Consider the following 20,467-nt stretch of genomic DNA (forward strand, 5'->3'; position numbering starts at 1 on the left):
AATATTTTCAAGTTCTGTGCGTTCTGCGTCGCATTTTGCTACACTATTGTCTACCTTGCGTGTAATTGTCTCGAACATATTGTACTCCTGTTCCTCTACCAAGTCATTATTAAGTGTGTTCGTGAATAATGCGATATAACAATCGTTATCTTGAGAATCAGTAATAATCTCGATCCTGTGCATATTTTGTTCTTCGGAGGATACTGTGTTTTGAAATCTTACGATCACTTCCCTGTTTTCCTTTTGTAGTGTGAGGTATGACGATTTGAAGTCAATCTTCGCATCGTACTGAACAAGAAAATTTATTCCTAGTATCATGTCTGTTGTTAAATTCGGAACTATCCAACAATCACTGTGGAACGTTTCCCCTGCAAAAACAAATGTTAATTGTGGCTGTCTTTTAACTTCAATGCCTTTTCCTGCAAAAGCTCCCTTGACCTTCGTTCTGTTTAAAGGAAATACTGGGTAATCATTATTGCTATTGCATCTGTTAAATGTGTCTTTGTTAATTACGCACATAGGTGAACCTGAATCAATTATCGCTAAAATATTGTGCGACTGTAAATTTATCTCTATTATTGGGTGATATATTGTTTTCTGTAGGATTGGTTTTTCCTGTAACAATGTGTCTCTCACGTCGTCAAATGTAATGGCATTTTCGGTCGTTATGTTTTCTCTGTGTGATTTCATAGTATCGACATTAAGAGATTCATTGCAGGTTTTCTCTAGTCATAATTCTTCCGATATGTGATTTTCAGCTTGGGAGTTTGGTATGTGTTCTATCAACTGTACAGTTCTGCCGTTTTGATTATTAGCAGTGTCTGGTGGATGAAATCTGGTGTCTGGTACATTCATACGGTAACGCAGCTGTTGGGCCCTGTTGTAGTTTCCGTTAAAATTGTCATTGTGGAACGTCCTCGGCAGTCTGTGTTCGTTTTCTTTTCTCCTGTCGTTATAACTGTGACTGTACGGCAGCCCACCTGCACCCCGTAGAAACGTTTGTTTTTGTTCATTTTGCGGTCGACCCGCGTAATGGCCTTCCCAGGTCGCATTATCTGAGCGATGATTCATATGGAAATTTGACCTATTCGGTTGCGTGTTAAGTCTCGGATTCTGTTGCTGTCCTGAATATAAATTTACCTTGTCAGTATAATGTTTTTCATTACTCCTGTTTTCGTTGTCATTTTCGCTGCGAAAGCGTTTACTCGGATTGTTATTACCAAATCGTGTTTGTTCAAAAGTAGCTGAGTTTGTTTGTTTTCCGTTCTGTCGTGAAAAATTTTTGTTAACAAATGCGTAGTCTGCCTGGTGTGCTTCTAATAGTTGTAAGATGTCTCTAAAAGCGGATACATTGTCCTTTTGTTGCCCTGTCAGTAATGACACTTTCAAAGCTCTGGGCAGTTTTGAAATGCAAAGCTGTATTAATGCCGATTGACTGTATGGCTCGTTGAGGTACTGGTTCTGTTCCACCATGTACTCGAAAAATTGTGTGATTGTTGGAAAGGTAGAATTTTCAAAGTTTGGCAAACTAAGTAGCCGATCTTTGATGCTGTTTTGTGTAGTGTCAGACCAATATGCTGATAAAAATGCTTCCTCAAATGCTTCTACGGAAAAACATTGTCTAGCAATTGGTCGCATTCGTCGTGCTGGTTCTCCTTCAAGAAAACTGACAATAAATTCTAACTTATGTTGTACTGGCCATGATGGTGGAAGTGCTCCCCTGAACTGTTGGATAAAATCCAACGGATGTATTTGCGCCCTGTCGTTTTTAAATGTTTTAAACTTTCTAACTGAAAGAAAATGTTTGTGATCAAAACTGTCATGTCTGTGTGTGTAAGTGTTGTCGTATTGTCTTGAATATGGATTCGGGTGTCTTTCTTCCTGGGTAAAATCTCTTACTCTCTGAAGTCTACCAACATTATATGTATTATGGATCTGAGGCATTTCGTAACGGTGTGTGTTCTGTTGAAAATGATTATGTGCGGCGGTTTCTTGTGCGTCCGCTATCTCTTGCTGTAGAGAATTTATTTGCTGATGCAATGAATCATTACGCGATTTTAGATCTGTGATAGTTTATTGTATATTTGTCAATGGCGTGTTATTACTATTAGAGTTCTGTTGCACTGGGACTGGTGCAGTGTCGTCTGATCTCTCGTCATTGTTAGTATCTAAAAGATCTATTCTTGTAGTGAGTTCATTGATCTTTTCTGTCAGTTCGTTTCGTAATTTACGGTTGCTTTTGGTGACTTTCTTAAAATCTGCCTTTAAATTTTCTGTGTCATGGTTAATTTCTATGTGTTCTATTTTGTCAGTTAGTGTCTGAACGTCCTCTGTTAATTTATCTTTAACATTCTGGATTTCAGTGTCTGTAGAAGTTTTCACATCGATTGTCTGTGTTTGGATTTCTGTAAGCCTGTCTTGTATTTGATTATTTGTTTCTTTGACCGTTTCGATTTCTTCCGAGATCGACTGTATGTGATTGTCTACATATGTTTTGCTCTGGGCAAACACTTTCTTTTTGTCGTCCTGACGCTGTTTAGTGATTGTTTGTAGTAATTCTTTTCGTTCTTTATCCTGCGATCGCACCAGTTTACGGTGACGTATCAAACAGTTTTCTGTGTGATTGTTAAAACGTTCATCAATCTGAGCGTTTTGTTTAGCAAAGTTTTCTCTCATTGTTTCCCGTATACTAACTGCAAATGTTGCTTGGTTATCGGATATTTCTTGAATTTTGTCGCGTAATTCTTGTGTTGATAGTGAACATTTTTCAGCGACTGTTTGAATTTCTACTTTGATTTCGTGTTTTAGATTTTGGTACATGTTGTCTAATTTCTGATCTGTGTGTGCGTGTTCTGCCTTAATTTCGTTTTTTAGATCTTGTGACCTTTTTTTCTAATTCTTGTGACCCTCTGTTAAAGTTTTGATTCATGTCTTGTCTCATTTGTAGCAAAAATGCCATTATTGGATCCGTTTCGGATTGACTTCTGTGTGTATTTGTATTCGTTGTTAAAGGCTGTAGATCTGTGTTCATTTGAACATCCTCAGATGATTGTGACTGCGTCACGTTTTCCGTAATTTCGGAATTTTGGTCATGAGAACTGTTGGATCTGCTACGCAGGTTGTGTAGCTGTGTACCGTTTGAATCTAAATCAGTGCTTAATGGAGTCTCTCTGTCTGACTGCATTGTAGTGGTTTCGTTACTGAAACTGTTATGTCTACTATGCGGTATTTGTGACTGTGTACCGTCTGTTGCATTTAATGCCAAATTATTTTGCACTACCATTTCATTGTCTGTGGGCATTTCTGAAGTTACTTGTTCGTTAAACGCTTCCATATTGTTACAGTTATTAAATGTCTGTTCACCTAACGTTTCAGAATCAGGGTTTTCACACGTATTATTACTGCCTATTCCAGAAAAGAATCTCTCGTCAGTATTTTGTACAGTTTTATCAGTTTGAGAACGAGTAATTATTCTGTGGGACATTGTCTATAATCATCACACGCAACAAAAAGTTTTATCAGTTTGAGAACGAGTAATTATTCTGCGGGACATTGTCTATAATCATCACACGCAACAAAATATATCACTGTTCAAAGCGGATTCAACACTGAACAAACACTTTTCAACGCCGAATCAATAAAGCAAACAGAATTGCCGATGACCTGTGAATAAAAGTTATACACTTTAGTATATGCGTTGCGCCACTTAACAGTAACTTATTCACACTATTATCAAAGTCAGTATATTCATATCCACAGTAGATTCACTAAAATGTCGTACTGAATGGATATCGCCAAGTGAAACCTTCCCGTCTAATATTGGATGTACGTTTGCTTGCTGACTGAACGCTGCGTCTCTTAAAATCTTTTAACTGCTGCTCTGTCAAGACTACCTGCTGATTATTACGACGAAACATAAAATGTATTGTCGCCGTGGCCCTCAGTCGTTACCTGAAATTATTAAGACTGATTCTTACCTTTAATTATTTATACTGGATCGCCATCTGACTGCTACAGCAAACTGTGGAATGAATATACTTACTTCTCTTTAACATAATTATAAGCTGCTGGTGGAGTTTCATAATACTTTGTGACTGGAATTCTTTAAGTTGAAGTTAATTTAGATTTGATAAAAGCTGAAGCTCAGTTTAGACTTTTCTTTTAAGATAACAATAAATTCCGTAAAGCATTTACGTGAATGATTTTGGGATAGAAAATTCTTAATGCATTTAATCTGGTAGAAGTTAACTATATTCTGAGAACGATCTTGACAAACAATTACAAGGGGTATAGTTCTTTACAAAAATTCTTAAAAACTAGCATTGCGCTACATATAGCGAGTGGCTGGCGAGCACACCGCTTCTTTCAAAGTGTTAATTCATACCTCGCTTACAGCGACCTCCTCTCATGTATCGCTAGCTACGACTGCCTCGTCTCACATCTTACTCGCAACTGCTCGCTTCCAACGGTCAATGCTACAAAAAGTGCGGTCTCGCCGCCAACAATGGTTTTTGGTGCAGACAATCCCTGCTACCATTACAGATGTATTACTGCGCGCTGTTTCCCGCTCTTTCTCAAAATGTATCTATGCGCGGTTTCCCGCTCTTTCTCAATAATACACAATGCAATTTAATTAACAAAACAATTTAAATAAGAAACAGTTCAGATAATTACATGCTAAAACAGTTTAAATACGCCTATTACATAATTACAAACTGGGTTTCCATCTGAGCTCTTCATATTTATAGAAGTGGTTCTCATCTCTCCAAAGGTCTCTTTAATTTTCCTGTAGGTAGTATCTATCTTACCCCTAGTGATATATGCCTCTACATCCTTACATGTGTCCTGTAGCCATCCCTGCTTAGCCATTTTGCACTTCCTGTCGATCTTAGATTTGAGACGTTTGTATTCCTTTTTGCCAGCTCAGGTGACCTAATATCTAAAAAGTTCAAGAATGTTTCAACCACATGTGATGCTCATAAGAACTGACAAACATGTGACGAAATACCTGTTTACATCATTCAAAGGATGTCCAGGGCGTTTAATTAGCCTCATGAAACGTGATACACTTCAGTGTCACACAAAAGTATTTTATTACAACTGAAATATGATAGGATAGAGATGATAAATGTTTTGAAATACTGATCTATGTATATACATAAACACATTTCATTCACAATGATTCTGCTACATTTCTTGTAGCAAAGGCAGGACAACAAATACATCACACGTTTCAGAAAATAATTCTAGATAACAGATAACACTCCAGCAAAAACTGTTGAGTAAAGGCAATGATTTTTCTTGTCTTTATTTCTCATTTTCTACACTGCAGGCATATCGTCAGAAATTATCTTTTATCCTATAGACTTAGATATTAAAAATCTTCCTGGCAGATTAAAACTGTGTGCCGGACCGAGACCCGAACTCGGGACCTTGGCCTTTCGCGGGCAAGTGCTCTACCAACTTCTTTTTATAAAAACATTTATTAAAAAAACAATGTTACACATTCCTTATACATACTAATCTCACTTACTAAACATGGACACTTGTTATACATGAAGTTATTTAAACAAAAACAGTTTGATCATTTCAGTCATGCTGATGTTAAAGAAAGAATTACAAGAGGTTAAACGTCAACAATAGTTTTTTAAAGACATTCAAACTTCAACATGAAGAAATATAATCTGCACTTTGAATTATATGAGCTCCAATCTTTAAAGAAGCATAAACAGTTCTTTATGATGGATATCAGCAAGTTGGTGGGATAATTTTAAATATAAAACAATTTATCAACCTTCTTAGACAATTCCTGAAATACTTGAGAATGGCGGAATGGAGATATATAGTAAAGTTGACTAGCCTTCCATGTACACTTTCTGGACATTAATTGAATGCTAAGTATCTGAAGTGATCAGACCTATATAAAAAGTTTTTCACTACCAATCTGACTCGCACATCACAGTGCAAAAATGAACAGGGCAATGCGCCAGTCATTAAATATTACATTATAAGATAGAATCTTATGGTTTTAACCAATCGATAATGACCTTTCCACAAAAACTATCTATTTCCAGATTTCTAATATAAGTCAATAATGCACCTTTAATATTTTGTGTTTTGACACTATTAGACACACAATCTCACTGTCACATAAGTTCTGTCCATTGGCTTATAAAATACAAAAATTACTCTCTGAAGTAGAAAAAGCACACACCAATAATATACTGTAAAATTTTAACTAATATCCTTAAGGTAACTACATCACTGTCAACACAGTCCTCTTTTTTATATCAACCAATGCCCATTCGTTCAAATACAATTTTTAACATATTAGCGAACTTTTTCTTTTGGTTCCAATACTTTCTAATTTCGTGGAGTTCACACAGCATGTGTGTACCTTAAACTCTATGATGCTATCGGATCCTAATTTATTAAGAGCGTAATTAACAAAATTTCCCAGCAATCAGTACGCAGCGTTATTTTTTTGCTTCTGGGAAATAGCGTGCATCAGGCCTGTGTACCAATGACAGCGATATATACTCAGGGGATGTTCTTGTAATCAGAGCTATTTGCTCCCGGATCCACTTCCAACTAGTCATGTGACCACTGAAAACATATCTATGAATTATTGTGTCAACTAGATGGAATTTTTGACTTAATTTGTTTCACAGAGTCCGATTGCGTGCGGTATTTCATTGGTGGTAACTATATTGTTAACTGTCTTGTACCATGATGGTTTTATATTAGGCGTGAGCATATTAGAACTAATGCTTTTTCCAAATTTCAGTCCACTCAATGTTTGGAAACTGTCGTTCTATTTTGTTCCTTTCTTCGCTTTTCCTTCGTTCCCGCATCATGGATATCGATGTTGTGTCGTGACTGCCTGAGTTCGACACTGACATAACTAAACTCAACATAGAAAATCCTCACATACTTTAAGCGACTGTTGATATTCTGCACGTCAATCGGGGGAAGCAGGCTTCAAGGTTTAATGATCTCGAAAAGTTGGCTGGTTATGATTTCTCGTGTGTCTCTTATTAAATTAACTTGTGTTTTGATAAAAAGTGCATAGGGTTTAACCGCTATGTCAGTTAATCCTAGCCCACCATTTTTAGGATCTAAAGTGCTATTTTACAGGTACTGTGAACACTTCACCTCTCCACAAAAAGTTGGTGATTTTGGACATTATTCTCCTCGCTATCATTCTCGGTATTAGAAACAGCTGAGCAGTATAATAATGTTTAGCAAGGATGCATGAGATGATATACTGTGTTCTTTGAACTTGGTTCATATATCGAGTTAAATTCTCTATAATGGCTCCTTGAACTTTATCTGCTGCAGCTTTCAAATTTAAAGCAGTCATTTTCATAGGGCATGCTGTCAGGGTGATCTCAAGTGTTTTATGTAGTCGGACTAATTTTGCCCACTCGACGTTTATATTATCAAAACCTCTGAGATTTAAGATCTTACTTTTTTTCGTTTGCATTCTCTCCAGATGCTCTACAGTACGAATCAATCACTGTTGCTAGCGTGGTTACCTCGCCATTATTCCTTATAATGTCCCCTATATCGTCAGCACAGTCTCTCATAACTGTTTTGTTTCCTGATAATGTTAAGCCTTTTAATCTAGCATGGACATGTCGGAGGACAGGTTCCAGCGAAATGGTGAAGAGCAACATGGACAAAGGACTTCCTTGAGGAACACCTCGTTGTATTTGCATCGGCCTGAACTGTTGACAATTCACCGCTATTTTAGCATTTATTCCAGTTCCTATGTTCTTAATCAACTGTATGACCCTGTCGTTGCAACCTATTTTCTTCAATGTCTGTAGAAGATATTCATGATTTACTACATCGAACGCTTTATAAAAATCTAAAAACAATGAAGCACACTTTATGTTTGTTACAGAATTACAGAAGTTATTGTAATGATATCCCTAAATTCCGCTATATTTTGAAAAAGGTTCTGCCTTGAGCGCAGTTCTGATGTTGATCAATAATTTAATCTGTAAAGCATGAAATTCTCTTGTTTACTATTCCCGCTATTAATTTATAATCAGATTTGAGCAGTGAAATTGGACGAAAATTATTTAAATCTTTGTTTCCATTATTTTTTGGCAACAGAACAACTTTACTCTGCTTAAACTGCGCCGGAATCATTTTACCCTGAATAACCTCACTTACAATGTCCGTGATTTACGCACCTACTAATGGGCAGTAACGGATGTAAAAGTCTACTGGGAGACCATCCTGTCCTGGGAATTTTTTTGGTGGTAAGTCGCACAGATTCTCATACACGTCTTCTGCACTGACAACCTCGAGAAAAATTTCGTTGTCATCTTCTGTCAGCTGTGAGGCTAGGATGACAAGGAATTCTTCCAAGAAAGCATCACTACTTTGATGTACAGAATATAGCTCACAATAATAGAGATAAATCTCGTCCATGATACCCTGCCGGGTGCTGAGAATCGTACAGTGTTTTGTTCGAATTTCATCAATAAAAGGTCTCCTCCCGTTCTTAGTATGCTTTACTAAATGATATAGGCAAGTAGTTTCATCTTGTGACACCGAAATTGCCTTGGTTTTTTTTCAACCCTTCCATTTGACTTCTCTTGATATTAAGTAACTTGGCTTTGACTTTTTTGATGAATGCTATCCGAAATGAGGAACCTGCTGAGACTTGATCATATAGATCTCTAAAAATGGAGTAGTAATACTCTATAGTGCATTTCGTTACCCTTGCGCTCTGGGCACTGTATTGAATAAGAACCTTCCTCAACTTTGGCTTTGCCATTTTAACCCACCAGTCAATAGCAGTGACGTATCTACTACGAGCACGCAGGCATATAGCCCATGGTTCTTTAATCAGGTCTTCTAAATCATGATTTACTAACAAAGAAGTGTTCAAATTCCACTGTTTCTTGAACCGGCGAACCGGTTGTCTTGTTAGATTTATGCAAGCTAAGACACTTGAATGGTCTGAAAAGTACGTAGGAACGGTTTCTCCTTTTGTCACGGAAGTTTCAAGATTTTTAGAAATATATAGTCTATCAATGGTGGTTCATGATATGGGTTCCTGTAGTCATGTCCTAGATCATGAATCACGGGCAACGTATGAGTGGCCAAGTAAGTGGTCCTCACAGTCGGGATACCAGTTACTTAGGAATAAGGCTGGGCATCTCGGACATATTCTGAGTCGTGGTCACCTTTGTGCTCATACGGCAGAGACTACCAAATCCACCGGTTAGTCCCTCAACCGTTAGGGGGAATACCCAATGGGACTCGGGGCAAGTAAGGCTAGCATCCTGCTTCCCTGGTACTTTATATATGATGCTGGCAACAGTCAGAGCAAAATGCCTCAGACCTTTGGAGGTGACGGAGTCCCACCTCTAACTGACAATCCAGAGACTTCTGAGATACGACTTGGCAAACAAATGGTAATAGGATGGGGAGCTATTAATATCAATGGGGGCTACTCTGGGAAGAAGGTAGACCTGGCAGAGGCTTCAAGTAAAATAGGGCTGGACATTTTAGCTGTTAGTGACATTCGTGTAAGGGGTGAGAAAGAAGAGGAAGTGGGAGAATAAAAGGTCTACCTGTCAAGAGTCAAAGCAGGAATAGCACAATATGGTGTAGGGCTTTACATCAGGAAAGAAATGAAACCCAGCGTAGTTGCAATAAGGTATGTAAACGAACGACTGATGTGGATAGATTTGACGTGGTCTAGCAAGAAAATTAGGATTGTGTCAGTATATTCGCATTGTGAAGGGGCAGATCAAGGTAAGATGGATAGTTTTTATGAGGCACTCCGTAATGTAGTTGTTAGAGTAAAGGACAAGGACAGTGTTCTGCTCACGGGTGATTTTAACGTCAGGATTGGAAATCGAACAGAAGGGTATGAAAAGGTTGTGGGTAAATTTGGTGAGGATATGGAGGCCAACAGGAACGGGAAAAAACTCTTGGATTTCTGTTCCAGTATGGGCTTAGTAATCACAAACTCCTTTTTTAAACATAAGAACATTCACCGGTATACTTGGGAAGGCAGGGGAACCAGATATGTCATTAACTATATAATAACAGATCAGGAATTCAGGAAGGCTGTGAGGGACACACGTGTATTCAGGGGATTCTTTGATGACACTAATCATTATTTAATCTGCAGTGAAATTGGGATAGTGAGGCCGAAAGTGCAGGAGGTCAGGCCCATATGTAGGAGGATAAGAGTGGAGAAACTTCAGGATAAGGAAACCAGGCACAAGTACATAACAGCGATCTCAGAAAGGTACCAGTTAGTTGAATGTAGTCAATTACAGTCATTGGAAAAGGAATGGACAAGGTACAGGGACACAGTACGAGAAGTGGCTAAATAATGTCTTGGAACATTAGCGTGTAAAAGTAGGATGAAGCAAACAGCTTGGTGGAATGACACAGTCAAGGAAGCCTGTAAAAGGAAAAAGAAGGCGTATCAAACATGGCTACATACTAGAACTGAGGTAGACAGAGAAAGTTATGTTGAAGAAAGAAACAAAGCCAAACAGTTAGTTGCAGCATCCTAGAAGTAATCTTGGGAAGACTTTGGAAACAAGTTGGAGACTATGGGTCAAGCTGCTGGAAAACCATTCTGGAGTGAATTAGCAGTCTTCGAAAGGGAGGTAAGAAGGAAATGACAAGTACTTTGGACAGGTGAGGAAAATTGCTGGTGAATCCTGTGGATTCTTTGGGCAGATTGAGGGAATATTTTGAAGAGCTACTCAACGTAGGTGAAAATACGATCAGTAATGTTTCAGATTTCGAGCTAGAACGGGATAGGAATGATGATGGAAATAGGATCACATTTGAGGAAGTGGAGAAAATGGTCAATAGATTCCAGTGCAATAAAGCAGCTGGGGTGGATGAAATTAAGTCGGAACTCATCAAATACAGTGGAATGTCAGGTCTTAAATGGCTACACAGGATGATTTAAATGGCCTGGGAGTCGGTACAGGTTCCATCAGACTGGACAAAAGCAGTAATCATACCAATCTTTAAACATGGAAACAGAAAAGATTGTAACAACTACAGAGGTATCTCTTCAATCAGCGTTGTGGGTATAACTTCTCAGGTATTGTTGAAAGGAAAGAGCGAGTATCAGTTGAGGACCAATTGGATGAAAATCAGTGTGGGTTTAGGCCTCTTAGAGGTTGTCAGGACCAGATATTTAGCTGAAGGCAAATAATGGAGAAGTGTTATGAGTGGAACAGGGAATTGTATCTATGCTATATCGATCTAGAAAAGGCATATGACCGGGTTCCTAGGAGAAAGTTATTGTCTGTTCTACAAGATTATGGAATAGGAGGCAAACTATTACAAGCAATTAAAGGTTTTTACATGGATAGTCAGGAAGCAGTTAAGAGTCGACGGTAAATTGAGTTCATGGTTCAGAGTAGTTTCAGGGATAAGACAAGGCTGCAACCTGTCTCGACTGTTGTTCATATTATTCATGGATCATATGTTGAAAATAATAGACTGGCTGAGGGAGATTAAGATATGTGAACACAAAATAAGCAGTCTTGCATATGCGGATGACTTAGTTGTGATGGCAGATTCGATTGAAAGTTTGCAAAGTAATATTTCAGAGCTAGAACCGAAATTTAAGGACTGTGGTATGAAGAAGATTAGCATCTCCAAAACGAAAGTACTGTCAGTAGGAAAGAAATATAAACGGATTGAGTGCCAAATAGGAGGAACAAAGTTAGAACAGGTGGACGGTTTCAAGTACTTAGGATGCATATACTCACAGGATGGCAACATAGTGAAAGAACTGGAAGCGAGGTGTAGCAAAGCAAATGCAGTGAGCGCTCAGCTACGATCTACTCTCTTCTGCAAGAAGGAAGTCAGTACCAAGGCTAAGTTATCTGTGCACCGTTAAATCTTTCGACCAACTTTGTTGTATGGGAGCGAAAGCTGGTTGGATTCAGGTTAGCTTATCAACAAGGTTGAGGTTACGGATATGAAAGTAGCTAGGATGATTGCAGGTGCAAGTAGACGGGAACAATGGCAGAAGAGCGTCCACAACAAGGAAGTCAGAGAAAAACTGGGAATTAACTCTATAGATGTAGCAGTCAGGGCGAACAGGCTTAGATGGTGGGGTCATGTTACACGCATGGGAGAAGCAAGGTTGCCCAAGAGACACATGGGTTCAGCAGTAGAGGGTAGGAGGAGTCGGGGCAGACCAAGGAGAAGGTACCTGGATTCGGGTAAGAATGATTTTGAAGTAATAAGTTTAACATCGGAAGAGCCACCAATGTTAGCACTGAATACGGGATCATGGAGGAATTTTATAACGGGGCTATTCTCCAGACTGAACGCTGAAAGGCATAATCAGCCTTCAATGATGATGATGATGATGATCAATCCTGCTACGTGATGTTGCCGTGACATGGGTGAACTCAACAATGGAGGGATATTTGATTTTCCATATATCCTTTAATTATAAACCAGTAACTAGTTGTTTTAGTTCACTTGAGAAATTAAAATTAGGTAACTGATCTTCTCGATTTAGAACACAATTAAAATCACGTCCAAGTAATAACTGTCTTGGAGTTTTCCTTAACACGTATATCAGGTCATCATTGAAGAAACATACCCCGTCAGCTCGGTGAGAACTTCCTGAAGGGGCGTACAGGTTGATGATAGTCACATCATAGATTTTTAGTGCTATTCCCCTTCCAGATTCCAGTCGCTCCATCTCGCTTACTGTAATCCCTTCCCTCACCAAAACAGCTGTTCCAACACTTGTTTCGGGAGACACATTTATGTAACTGAAGAAACCGGGAATTACTAAATAAGAAATTAGAACTTTTTCTAACAGGACAATATCAGTCGCTGATTCGTACAAAAATTCCTTAAAGGCTGATAATTTAAAACCGGTCGTAATTTTATTGATGTTTATACTGGTGACAGAATAAGATTGCGTCATTGTGCTGTCCCTATGTAGTTATTTTGATGAATTAATTTAGTTTCCTGTGGTTCAGGGTTCAGTTAAGCTGTAACAGTTTTCTCGGAAGTCTGAACATGGAATAACACTTCAATCAGTTTATTAGTTACTGTCGCGTATTTTTATACTTCTGATGTTTTCTCTTGTACCGAAAGCAGACTGATTTCGTGGTAAACTTTCTGATTTTTCCTCCAGTGATCCGTGTAAGACCGTTTCGGACCGAACATGCTTTTGGCTTGGGTCTCCCCTACCGGATTTTCCCTTCCCTTGGTTACGAGCTACATTCTCATGTGGTTGCGTCGGTATTTTGCATCCCGGCTTATCTGGAGCAGCATGAGACGTTTTAGCAGTTTTGGTTGACGGTGCTTGCCCTGAGGTGTTGACCGTGATTTCAGTTTGGCCACCACTTCCTCGTTCTTTATTAATTTCACTCACTTCCTGATCGAGGGAAACAAATGGAGACAGCAGTTTTGCAACATCCCCCTGAATTTGTTTATTAACATATAGCTGCTGATTTTTGCAGTCGGCTACTGCACCTGTTGTTTCTTGCAGATTAATGCTGATTGCACCCCCTTCATTTTCTGGTACCGTATGTGTATTATGTTTCTGTTCATCAGTTTCTATTTTGCCTTCAGGTTCCTCTGCCTGCTCATTGCACTGTTTTTGCTTGCGAAGTGAGGGAGTGGGAAAAGACAGCTCGTCCTCTGAACAACTATCAGTTATGTCCCGAGGCCATTTTTTCGGTTGTATTTAATTTTCACGGAGTGGTAACAGGGTTTCCCTTTGTTGTTAACGGGGGAGACTGACTTTTATCGTGAAGGGAGACATCAGCTTGGCCCGCTGCGTTAACATCCTCAGCCAGTTGATCCGGGCTATTCTTTGGTAGCAGATCATTTAAGGTAAGCTTCCGACGCTGTATCAAATTACCTTTAAGAACAACAGTTCACCGCGGACGTTCCTGTCTGAAGTGGCCGGTTTCGTTACACATATAGCATGTAGCTGCCTGACCTGTATAAACAATTTGTGCCTTATACCCACAAACAGTTATGAGAGACGGAATATTCGTCTTAGAGTCCATCTCTACACAGCGGACCCCGTTGGAACACTATAGTTTAAAGAGAGGCGACCATCGTTCATTTGGAATTGATTTAACGTCTCCATAGTTTGAAAGATTTTCCTTAATCTTATCATTTTCAATTTCAATGGGAAGATTCAAGACACGAACGCTTTTGTAATGAATGTCCGCTCTATAGATGGAAACCTTATCAACAGTCGCAGCACTGATTAACTAGACAAAAACACAGTATTTTTCCTGATCCACTTGCCAGGTATGGACAGTTTCAGAATTGAGACCAATTACCTATGTAATTCAGTCACGTATTTCCAGGGATGTCGGCTGAACAGCACGGGATTCCTTGTCAAAAGCAAATACCAGAGTATTCTTCCTGAGGTTTGCAGCCATGATTAATCCAACGACGCAATTTCGTTAATACCAGAAAGAGCGATTAGATCCCAAGGAATAGGAACGAACACGGAGATTAACTGACGGACAGCACTCGGCGAAGCACAATTGCAGCGATGTAAAACGAAATAATAATGAAAGGGGAGTAATCCGAGCCGGAATGTCCCGCGTTAGGAAAGCCACAATACGACGAATCGACTGTCAAACCTCCGCCGCCAGTCCTGCCAACTGACGTACCCAGGCACGGCTCACGCCCCGTCCTCACAGCTTTACTTCTGCCGGTAGGCTACCTCGTCTCGTACCTTCCAAACTTTACAGAAGCTCTCCTGCGAACCTTGCACAACTAGCTCTCCTGAAAGAAAGGATATTGCGGAGACAGGGCTTAACCACAAACTAGGGGATGTTTCCAGAATGAGATTTACACTCTGCGGCGGAGTGTGCGCTGATATTTTGGAGACTTATATATTCTCTCTAAAACTATAATCACAATTATATGTCTACACACCTCATAAGACAACTTATTATACTCATAGCAAAATATGTATTAGAATTTCTGACAAACTCGAAAATAAGCGATCATGATTAAGATGATATGTTATGAAAAGTATAATAACATATTTACAGAGATACTAACAATTACAAAGTGTCTTTCAAAGTTTCTGTGTTTAATTCAGTTTTTACTGTTTAAAGTAGATTCCTAATTAATGTTATTTGTGTTTTCTTGATAAATATGTACTTGTCCTGTATTCTGTCGATAGAGATGAGCAGACTGGGAACTTGATTACACACATTTTAAGGTCACACTACAGATGGCTGAGTTACATCTAGATGTCGCTGCCACACCTATGCCACACCCTAGTCGTCTGTCAGTTGACTGGAATCTTTTGTCTGCATGACTCTGAAAATCTTTCTGTTAAGGGAATCCTTCATCTGCATGACTATTGAAGTCTTGCTGTGTTGCACGTTCATGTGACAACTATAAAAGTCCTTTAAAATTCTGCAAGTATTGTGTCTAAAGGAAAGAGGACGTCGAAGTGACGAATTTAGTAAGTGATATGATGGTAAGTCTAGAAGAATAAAGCATTTAGTAAGAAAATGTTGGTGTAAAATTTACACTATGACTGCAGCACTGCTGACAAGACTACAGCAGATTCATATTTTTAATGAAGATTTGTTTGGATGTTAGTTATAAGGTTTTTTATAGTGCAAATGAACTGGCTGATGAAGCATTTCACCTTGAAAGATGTTTATTCAAATAATAATTAATTTCCGTTTCTGAATTGATGTTTCCATGATGATTAGTTATGTAAATCGGAAAAACGTTAAGTTCCAGAAATATCTATGATGTAATGTTCATTGAATGAAATCTGGCAATCTCTAAAAAGAAGAAATAACATGTAGTGGGATAATGCAACTGTGGGTTTTTATTTAAATTAGTAATTTTTACTGCTTCTCAGTATGTTGATTAACTATTTCAGTAATTCTTTTTAGTACTGCTCATTTCATTCAGGAATTTCACAAATTAATTTGGGCATTAGTTAGGGACGGTATCTAACTACGAAAACAGTACTACTGAGACGACTTTGTCTTTTCAGTGAACTTCGTATTGCTCTAAGAACACCTATTTTTAAAATTGTTTGTTGTATAGGAGAACATTCCAGTTTTGGAAACTTAGGAAGGGAGTGGATGCGTAACATTTATGTCACTGGAAGCCATAACGTTCACTTCCAGACCTCACTTGTTATTGAGGAAGAATTCATTAAAAGAGGTATGATGTGGGAAGTAGACACTGACAAACTTTCGTTTAATCACACTTTTTAACAATTAATTAAGATTTACTTACAATTATCACAATGTATTTCAGTTGTAAGATGTCACACCAGATATTCAGACTCTTTTAATTAGTTATACACTTTAACAACCTTAGCATTGTGTAATACAGCTGAAGCACTTTTTGTACATTTGGCGCAAGCCAACAACGTGCATCAAACGAGACATTTATGGATGGATACAGCAGTCGAGCTTGGAAAGTTGAGTGAAGCGAGCATGATCGGATACAGTGACTGAACGGTATTGTTGTAGGTGAGAGCTTGATTGCATATTCCTACCCTGATACATAGCCAACAGTTTCAACATGAAGGAGGGGGTCAGCTTAGAAGGCTGTATTTGCTTTGACACGTGATACACTAGACTTAATAAATCAGAAATTGTTACATAGTGAACTGGCTAACTCCTTTCCATTGTATGAACCATACTTGAGCAGAACATAAAATGTTATGTCATAACAGACAAATCTTATCGATGTGAGCGAAAGCAGATTTTATCAGTTAAATGTCGATCACATAGCAGTACTCATTCGAGTTTCGAAACACTCAGACTAAGTGTACCACAGCTTATATTTTGGACCCCTGTTGTTTCTGATATGTGTAAATGATTCTCTACTTGTACTGTCATAAAATGAAATTTTTTAATAATCTGCAGATTATTAAAGTGTGATAACATGCTGTGGCAGTATCCACCTTACTGAAGAGGTCACTAACGAGACGCTCTTACTTGTCAGCGTCAATACAAGGTTCAAAGCAAGTGGATTGCTATTACATTCAGTTTCTCTCAGAAAAATCTTCACATTGCATGTAACTAACATAGTCAAAAAGTGAGTTACAGGGAATAGAAGATGTTAGTTTTTGGAGATCATACATTGGTCATAGCCTTAACTGTTAAACCAACATCTTACAATTAATTAAGCTCCAGAGTGTCACGTTACACAGACAACGTCGTTAAATGAGAGGAAATTTAATAAACTATTTCTTTTTATTCTGTTGTCGTAGCGTGGTGGGATTTTCTCAAAATAATTGGTAATTTGGTTTCTGGTTTTGATTTTTGAATATAAATCAGACTGATTTTTGTAAAATTGGTTGTTTGATGAAAGTTAGTCCTGAACAAAATTAATCACGTTAATAACTGTGAGACACACTGATATTGAAACACGTTACATTTAAGTTGAAAAATGAAATAAATTTTTTTATATTTTTGCCACGTCTAAAGTTTTCTGCTCAAGCACGAGATCTTTGATTATTATTTGCATGTGCCGATACACCCGGGAGCGAATTATTACCACTTTTTTTTATAATGCACTGCAGACCGAGTCGTGGCTCTGGATCTCGGCCGTTGAACTGAAAATGAAAATCTTAAAACTACGTCTCCTGCTGCCGCGTTTGTCGGCTGTGGAAAAAATGCTTATTATAATTTGCGCGGGCGAATTCTTCGCTTACGCTAACTTTATAAATTTAAGATTGCCACGTAATGGCATCTATGGCTGCAACGGCGGCTGCAATTGTTGAGCTGAGAATTACTTGAAATACAGGTATGTAAAGGAAGTGGACATGAGATAGGGCTCACCCCTTACAAATGAAAATGAATATTAAGATGAACCTAATATATTATGAAATTAAGATTACAAATTATCTTACATTCAAGAGCACTTGCCAATATGTCTGACTTCTCGCACCGATAACAGGAGAGAGAGTGAACAGATAAAAAAAGACAACTGAACAGTCCTTTTCCATCTACATTGTCCATTGTCCAGTAATCTTTGCACTCGAAAGTCTCCAACAGAATTTTATATAATGATAACAATAAATGAGAAAAATTATCTACCGCCTCAGCGGTCACTATTCACGCACAATATAATGTTTAATATTGAGATAAGATCTTTCATACATTTTATTTGTTTTTTTAAATATCATATCTGAGTTTTTTGCAGTATTTCCACTGGGGCGGCACAACAGCTCTCGTGCACTTGCACTACACATGTTTTGTGTTATCTAAAAATGAAGAAACTAGCTATTATACCTAACTTTACGCAAAATAATGCTACAAAATCTTCTCTGGGTGAACTCAACACAGAGAGTATTTTCGGAATACTGCCAAGTAGGAGTCCGTTACAACTGGATCCAAAGCGCAATAGATCGCTGTCTATGGAGGAGCACCGTGAGGTTGGCGCATGATCTACAGGGTCCTCGATCGCCGATTTGATTGATTGATTGATTAGTTGAATTGCAGAATATCCTACAGAGCCCTCTTTGTAAATATTTGCTGTTTGATATATATATATATATATATATATATATATATATATATATATATATATATATATATATATATATATATAATTTGCATCTTGCTGAAACATAATCCGGTATAACGAATATATCTCTATCACGAAAAATATCCATTAAAAATAGCTCTTACCCATATTTGCTTTTGTTTGTCCATCAATGCGACACCTTTATAAACAAACATAGCTACAATGTCTACAAAGATTTCAGTGGGTTCAGATCATTAGAGATAGGAGTCAGAGACACAGGTATAAATGTACACAAAAATCGGCCAGTAAATATAACATGTGTTACTCGAAACGTAGTGGCGTTTAAGACTCAATGAAGGATCTGACAATAGCGCAAATTCTTCTAATTTATGGAACAGTGTCTAAAGTTAATTCACATTTGTTCTTTAGTACAAAAATGGTACATCAAGTCAAGAAATTTCAGTTTTTTGCACTAATGTAACACACATCGTTAAGGAAAATATATTTAACTGTGCCTTGTTATGAGGGTTTGGAAGACTATCACAGTAAGTGTATCTTTGGGAACGTGTGTAGCCGCCGTCTCTCGTCAGTGGAGATAATGAGCACACGGTGTTCATCTAAGTGGTGCGGAGGTATTTCCAGCTGGTCATTTCATCTACATCAGATCCTCACGTACATCAGTTACACGCATCACGTTTTCATATTTCCAGTTCTGTTGCGCAAACACAACAGTCTGCCACGAAGCCCCCCTCCTGCCATCCCCTCCCTCATTCAGACAGTCTCTGCTATATTCAACAAAATGCCTTATTTATTACACAGTTCTTTCTTGATCTACCATATAACAATGTACACCCAATGAATTAATACCACCATCAAACAAATCAAAAATTTTTTTCCCCAAAGAAGTATATTTTGTGAGTACAAGTAGACTATAAAATTCATAACATATGACGTAACTGGTAGTGTATGCCCCCGAAAGGGGAGAATCTGAGCTCATATTATGGTAAACTGCACATTTTTAACTTTTCGCGCAATCATAACAGCAACTACTATGCTTAACTAAATGAATTAATTCTCAGAAACAACCCTGCGACAACGGGAAACACAAACTCCTGACTATTTTCATTTGATAGGAGGAGTTAGCCGGACAGTACCAGGAGAGAACCATTGGGGACTTAGGAAGAAAAGGGAAAAGCCAACGGACGCTTTGATTCAGACGGGATGTTGTGTCAGGGCAGGTTAAAAGGTTCAAATGGCTCTGAGCACTATGGGACTTAACATATGTAGTCATCAGTCCCCTAGAACTTAGAACTACTTAAACCTAACTAACCTAAGGACATCGCACACATCCATGCCCGAGGCAGGGTTTTAACGTGCGACCGTAGCGGTTGCCACACCGACAGGACAACTCACTTACAGAGAATAAGAATGCAGTTGGGTAATTCCAAACATCTGTCACCTATTAACTAAAAAGTTATGATGCAATATTAAAAGTAAATTAAACGGCTGTTTTCTAAAGTAACGTCTGCTCGGCTTGTCCTATAGACACCAGATCATCTTTTACCCACACAACTGTAAATCTAACGTATAAAGTGAATTGATATTAATAAAATATTAAACTCTCCACAACTTCAGAAATATTACAGACTAGTTTTGGAATCAGCGCTAACATTCATTCGGGGTTAAACGTTCTACATATGACTTCACAGACGTGTTAAAATTACATTATTTCCTCCTAGTGTGGACTAGAGCAATAAAATTGCTGAAAAGAGTGATATTTCTTCACCTCTGCTGGATGTACTTTATTAGTTCACGCGAAAAAGGCAGGAACGAGTCATGCACCAATAATATAAATATTGCAGAAGTAAAAAAAAAAAAGTGCGACCTCATTTTAATACGTTACTGCAGAATGAACACTGTGGAGCAGTAAAGAAATATTAAA

Source organism: Schistocerca gregaria, chromosome 5, assembly GCF_023897955.1.
Source record: "Schistocerca gregaria isolate iqSchGreg1 chromosome 5, iqSchGreg1.2, whole genome shotgun sequence".
Lineage (NCBI taxonomy): Eukaryota > Metazoa > Arthropoda > Insecta > Orthoptera > Acrididae > Schistocerca > Schistocerca gregaria.